This window comes from Acomys minous (assembly GCF_964271855.1).
Source record: "Acomys minous genome assembly, chromosome: 17".
Classification (NCBI taxonomy): Eukaryota; Metazoa; Chordata; class Mammalia; order Rodentia; family Muridae; genus Acomys; species Acomys minous.
This window is the reverse complement of record NC_140500.1, coordinates 35,072,996-35,080,347: the sequence shown is the minus strand read 5'-3', so window position 1 is coordinate 35,080,347 and position 7,352 is coordinate 35,072,996. Positions and strand designations below refer to the sequence as shown.

General features: G+C 35.7%; 1 pseudogene across 1 annotated transcript; it reads right to left on the bottom strand.

The window, feature by feature from the left end:
• Window positions 1–231: 231 nt before the first annotated feature.
• LOC311588287 (ATP-sensitive inward rectifier potassium channel 1-like) lies at window positions 232–1,327 on the bottom strand (annotated as a pseudogene). Its single transcript has one exon. The product of its transcript is annotated as an ATP-sensitive inward rectifier potassium channel 1-like (transcript).
• Window positions 1,328–7,352: the final 6,025 nt, after the last annotated feature.

Below are 7,352 nucleotides of genomic sequence, written 5' to 3'. Positions count from 1 at the left end.
CTATGGCTTCCACATCCTACCTTTATTCATTTGTATCCATCATATGCTTACTACTGCAGCCTTACAGAGCCATGTGTCTTGTAGAGTCATAGCCATGGGATTTGAGGGTGACTGTGCTGGTAGACTGTGCACATTCTCACCTTGATTTCATAACCCCAATTGTTGGTTGCTTCAGAACACAGCTGGCCATTTGGTTCATGGGAGGATTTTTTGCAGGTGGAAAACCAATTGCTACATTTGGATGTCATCGGTTTCACCAACTTCTGAGAAGACAAAGTTAGGATTTTCATAGCCTTTCTTCATTCTGACTCTGGCACCCATCTCATTATACAGTGAGTAGTCTCCACTTCCACAGTCTTACCAGAGTTGTGGAAATCCACTCGTTGTTTCCCTTCCTTGGTCTTGGATACTATGGGAAAGACCAGTAGTCCCAAAGCACCTCCTCTGGGATGTACAATGTGCTGACCTGGCAGGTTGCACTGGTAGATTCCACTGTGCCGTCTAAAAAGACAATGACCTCAAAGTCCTACTGGGGAAGCATTTCTGCTGCCATGTGGAAGAAAGGGCTGTTGTGGTCAATGACATGGTAGATTGTGAATGGGGAGATGAAAAACAAATTTTCATTGCCAGAATCTACTACAAAATTGATATTGGTCTTATCCAAAATGATGGTCTCTCCTTCAGGAGTGATAGTAGCTTTCAGAAGCTTGCCTTATTTATATGTGACTGCCAATAGGAAGGCTCTTCCTAAGATTTGCCACGTGGTTGAGGAGGCAGTACTTCCCACCATGCCTGCTGATCACCACATTCTTGCTGAATGTGTTGGTCTTAGCATATTTTTTGGTGTAAGAGATTTTGGCTAAAATGGCACCCCCATGAAAGAATTGATGATCACTCTAACAATAGACGGGAAGATAAGTAGGAAAATGGCAGTGGCACACCGTTCCATCACAAACCTGAATTTGTAACCTATGGTCACTTGAGTCTCCAGAGAAAACAAAAAAGCTGGCATCATGTCATTAATGTTCTCCACATAAGGAGTATGACTGCCAGGTGAGTAGAATTCTGGGAGGTCCTTATGAACATAACACAGAAGACTGAAGAGGAACCAACATGCCAAGAAGGCAGTGATGAACACAGTCATTTTCTACCTCCATATGAGGTCAAGTACAGTAGTCCAGATGTCTTTAAAGAAAATAAACCTTGACTGTGTATTGATATCGCCAAACTCAATGTTATACCTTCCATTTTTGGAGACCAGCCTTACCCCTTTTCAAGAACACCTAAAAACATGAGTGGCAAACCATTTCTGCAGATGTTTGAACATCCTTCTGTCAGTGCCTGAATCTTACAAAGTCCTGCCAGTCTTGAAGGAAGAGAAGGAATGGGAGGAACAAACCCAGGGACACCATTGTCTGCACTGCCTTTCAATCTAGAACCCTGTGACCATGTCATGGGTGTACTTCATGGTGCTTCCACACGGAGAGAAGGAAAATCCAATGTAACCAGGCAGAAACTCCAGTAGATGTCCCTGGAATATCATTCTGCTCCGTTTGCGTCCCTACCATTACATCACATGGATTTGAAAGAGACCAACTTGGATACCCTTTAAAGGTAACTTGGATACCCTCAATTTTTTTCTGGTGTAAAAATGTTTAGCCTAAAGTTGTAGCCTTTTAAGATACTAGATTAACTTAGAAAACCGAGAGGCTGGTCCCTTAGGAGACATTTTTGAAATGGAAAAGCGTCCTTGTTTCACGAGGGGACAGATGGTACATTGTCTCATGCTGAGTCCAAACAAATCCTTTAAAAAGATAGTATAAGTGATTTTTTTTTCCTGTTACCTCCATGTCATGTCCCTTTCCTTCAATTACCATGACAACATACTTCAATCAATGAATGCTGAATTTTAAAAAAAGAAAGAGGTGAATTCTGGTGATTGTCGTTTTATGTTATTTTTGATGATTGGTGAAGACATACTTGCTAACCTTGCAGTTATTTTAGCACCTTGGTATCATGGTAGTAAAATAAATTCTACCAAAGAATTATAGGCAGGAGAAAGGTCTTCTGAGAAATGTCTGTGTGTATTGTGCGCTTATGTGCATGTGCACACACTGTTTTACATTGGAGGTTTGGTTTAAATTACAGTGTTTTTGTTGTGTCCTTGTACCCTACTCTCATGTTAGTTGCTTGATATACCAGAATCCCAAGGGATATAGTTTATATAAATTTTACTTTTGAATACTTCCATCAAGTTTGCAAATAAGAAGCAGTAGAGTTCTCAGAAAAAAAGGCTAGCTCAGTGACAAAACCAAACTTCTCAGGACCCATATATAAATTTCTTATAAGCTAGACTTCACTTCTCATGTTTCCAATTATCTGCATGTGTAAACTAGGGTTTCAAACATGTTCAGTAGATGCAGACTGTTGAGCCTTGTCTTTGAAACAGTAGGGTAGGAAAAGCTCAATACAATGAATGTAGTCATTTTGCTAAAATTCTATTAACAAAAACAATCGGCTGATAGTATTTGATTGTTAGCATTTGCCTTTGTATTCTCAACGCCTTTACAGGCACGGGATCCTAAGTGAAGAACAGATGACATTGAAACTGGAAAAGTTGTTAAAATGTAACCTTCTAGGTCATTGGTCTCCTATGTGTGTGCCAGAGAGTAGGAGACACAGCTTTTCTGAGATGAATTTCTCTTCCTATGAAAGACCTAAACAATATACGCTGCCTTGCAGTTGTGGCAAAGAAAAAGGTGTAAATGCCAAGGAAATATTTTAGACTGCAAAATCACATGTAAATCTAGATCATTTTTTAAAGCTAGACAGCAATGTTTGCTTTAAAGAGGAATTGAGATGAGTGAATTGTCTTGGTTATTTTTCACTTATGGAGAGAAAAGCCAATGCATTACTCCATGCTGATCTGACCATTGAGGGTGATGGGTCTCTAAAAAATGACAATGAACAAAATGGATTTCCCATACATATAATCAGGTGGCATTTTATATATTATTGCTAAGTGTCAATGACAAAAAAAAAAAACCCTGCAACTCTTCAGAATGAACTAGTGTATAGAATTTATTAAAATCAGTGAGAGAAATAATATGAACTCAGAGTATACACATTTTCTGATATAAGAAGCAAGTTATTATTAATCCTCAAAAACCCTGTTTTATACAAGTTTCCATTCAATAAACATTTTAAGCTGCCTGAATTTGGGAAAGCATCAGTATTCATGCTTAATTCTCTCTTTCCTTTTGATGCTTAGTTCTTCAGCTGTTACAGCTTTCTGAACACTGGAAGTATAACTCTTTTATTTTTATTCTCTTTTGTAAAAGTTTTTTTGGAATAGTAAATAAAAGCAGGTAGAAAAGTCAAAATCAGTTCTCAATGACCCAGGCTCTAGCGGATGAGTCCTTACATTTGAAATAAAATCTCACTGAACAAAGAGTTTCTAAACTTTTTTTTTCCTGTGGCAGAGGCCTATTTGGTTGTCTCTATTTATTCATCTGACTGCTTTTAGAAAGCAACATGGTTGTTGTCAGTCAGAGAAGGCGGACAACCAGCCACATGAATCGTAAGGACTGCCTATGCACTGGAATTGGGATTCAAGCCCCGGAAAGGAATGAAAGGACGGCCAACATGGCCTAAGGGTAACAACCATAATTTGTTAGGGAATACATGAAAAGCAAACTTTTCTAAATATTTGTTCTTTCAACATCAATCCTAATTTACCTCTGAGGCTATAATCCCTGCAGTTGTTATGAGGTTAATAGTTGATTTTATAAATAGGACCATTAATCTGAATTTTATTTAGATTACTGGTATAATTATCTTTTAGTGTCTGGGTATTCATTTTATTCAAGAAAATCATTAGTAAAACCATTATCCTTCCTGTCATTGTGATGAAATACCTGAGATAAACATCTTACAGAGAAGGATTGATTTTTAGTTCACGAAATATTTAAACAGTGTCAGTTCCTGGTAAATTAGCCCTGTTTGCTTTGGAGTCCGTAATGAGGCAACAAAGCATGATGATGGGGGAAATACGAATAGTTATGCCCTGCCCCCAAAGTTCATTTATTTGCATGCTTAGACCCTTGTTGAATTGTTTGGAAAGGATTAGGAGGTGTGGCCTCACTGCAGTGGTGTGGCCTTGATGGAGGAAATATATCACTGGCAGAAGTGGAGGTTTCAAAAGCACACAGAGGCTTGTCTCTCTCCCATCCCTCCTCTCCGTCTCCCCCATTCCCTTCCCTCTCTCCTACCTCCCCATCTTCCTCTCTGCCTGGCTGTAGGTCATGACATAAGGCTCTCAACTACTGTACCAATGTGATGCCTATCTGCTTTCCCCCATGGCAATAACGGATTAACCCTCTAAAATTGTAAGCAAGCCCCCAACTTGCTTGGTCATGGTGTCTCTTGAGAGCATTAGAATAGGACCTAAAATATCTTTGTTTTAGTCAGTACTGTAATTTATATTTTGATGAACAATGCATATATTAGGTATCTATGAATATCACATTGAGTTTTCACTTAAATATTCTAATTGTCAGAAACAGAAAATAATTGTAAACTAGAAATTGAAATAGCAAAGCAGAAACAAAAACAAAAACAAAAAAGCCCTCTGTGTATAAACTTTGCATTCTTCAAATTTGTTAAAAATCACATGAGACTACCAGAGCATTTGCTGTGAATTCTTTAGTGTTTTCTGCATCAACAGTTAGTCATCTATGAAAAATCACAAATGTTTATCTACCTCTGTGACCTACTGTTTTTTCCCTTCATGTTTCTTACTTTAGTATGCCAGTTACTTCTGCCATGACACTGAATAGAACTCATAAAAGTGAGCTATTATTTTCTTCCATGTTTTAGATGCAAAACATGTGGTTGATCATTAAAATTGATGTCTACAATACATTAGTTTGAAGCCAATTTTATTAATTTTAGGAAAATTTCCCCTATTGCAGTTTTACTGACAGTTTTGTGTTTTGAATGAATTTATGATTTTATTTCAAATTATTCTTCAGTATCTATTAATATGGTTATGTTATTTTTCTTTTCTGGCCTATCAATATGATAAATTATGTTAGTTGCTATTATAGTTTAACTATTCTTGCCTATCTAGGTTAAATCCTACTTGGTCGCGGTGTATAAGTCCCTAATACACTTTTATGTTCAATTTCCTAATGATTTATAAAAAATTTATACATTTATATTGATAATAGTTATCTGTAATTTTACTTTCTTTCCATGTATCTGTCCATGGCTGGCATTGGGATATTACTGGCTAACAGATGTGTATACAGAAGCATGTCCCTTGTTCTTTTTCTTGTTTATTTTTCCCCACAGAGTCAGCACATAATTGGTACAACTTCTTCCTTAAATAAGAGTAAGACTCACTAGCCAAACTATCAAGGTCTGATGTTTTCTCTTGTGGAAATGTATTCATTTTATTTGTAGTTTTTTAAAGACTTTCTGCAATTATGTGTGAGTACGTGTGTGAGTGTGTGTGTGTGTGTGTGTGTGTGTGTGTGTGTGTGTGTACAAGTATGTACATGGATTTGCATGTACACGAGTGCAGATGCACCTGGATGATAGAGATTTCCTGGAGCTATAGTTACAGATGGCTATGAGCAGAAAGACATGTTACTTGAAGACTGAACCCCAGATCTCCTAGAAAGTGCCCATGCCCTCTGAGCTGTGACTACATCCCTGTGAATTTCTTTAATATACACTATGTTATTTATTTTTCTGTATATTTTGGTGGATCATTTCTTTATAAAGATTTATTTGTTTTATGTAAGTTTGTAAATTGATAAGCATATAGGAGATAAAAACCCTCTTTATTATTTATTAAAGGCCATGGTAGTAATGGTATCTCTTCTATTTTTTACATTATTAATTCGTGTCTCCTTTTCTTTTCTTATTTACTCCAGTTAGAGAGTAGTCAACTTTGCCATTAAATAAAAAAACTAGCTTTCAAGTTTATATTCTAAGATTTATATTATTTTATAATTATAATGATAAATTTATATATTTATATACTTATATACATTTATATAGCAATACATTTATATAATTCATCATATTTGTATTCCAGTTTTTTATTATATTTCTCTGTCATTTTAATTAATAATGATCTTTATTTTATTCTTGTTATGTAATTTCTTCAGCGTAGGTTTTTCTGTTTGTTTGTTGCCTTTTTGTTCTACTTTTGCTATTTGCCTTCTGTTTTGCCAAATTAGAATGGTTACGTTACTGATTTCAAATTCTACCTCTTTTTTTTTATTCATTGCTACAACATTTTTGTAAGAACTGCTTTTGCAAGCATTTCATATATTTTTATATATTGTGTTCTATTTTCCTGTATTGAGTTCATAATTATATGATTCCTACCTTTTTTTTTAACCTGAAAGTTTACTTGAAATGATTTTCATCTTTTAAGTATAGTAAAAATTATTGCATGGCCTCAGATATGCTCTGCTTGACAGATGTTCTACACCAGCTAATAAGGTATCCAACTTCTGTTGTTGATGTATGAAATAACTTATAAATATCGATATTATCTGTGTGATGGATGATAGTTGGAAATACTTGTCATTTGACTGATTTTCTGTCTACTGGATCTGTCAATTACTGATAAAGTGGTGCTGGAATCTCTGACTACTGTTCTCATAGTTTTCAGGCTTCCATTCACAAATACTCATTTCTTAGATACATGAGCAGTAACAGTTACTGTATTGTCTTAGAAAATTACCTGCATTGTTACTAAATGATACTCCTCTTTATCACTGATAAATTATTTCCATGGCAACTTGGCTTAGTCTAAAATTGATAAATTTCTTCAGCTTTATTTTTTTTTGATTGATTTTGTCATGTTTTTCAAAGTTTTGGTGTTCAGTGTATCTGTGTCCTTACATTTACCACAGGTTTTAAAGACAGCATATTTCTGAGTGTAATTTTCATACCATCTGACAGCCTTCAAACATTATTGGTACATCTACAGCTCAAGGTGATTATTAACATAGTAAAAGCTTTATATGATAAATCTTGCTGCTTTATTTTGGTTGCATTTTTTGTTTTCTCAATTATTACTCTTTTTAATGGTTATATGCATTTGAATGTATACTGGGGTTACTTTTACTTGTCAGCCTGATACAGTGTAGCAAGGAGGAGCGTCTAGATGGGCTTGGTCTGTGGGCATGTCTGTGGGGGATTGTCTTGATTAACTATACCATGTTACTCATATAGTGTTGTGTGGAATTGTCACCTTTGCTGGTTTTCAGAAAAATTTCAATTTACAACTGAAAGCGTGATTCAGTTAAACAGTAATGTATTTTTTCCCT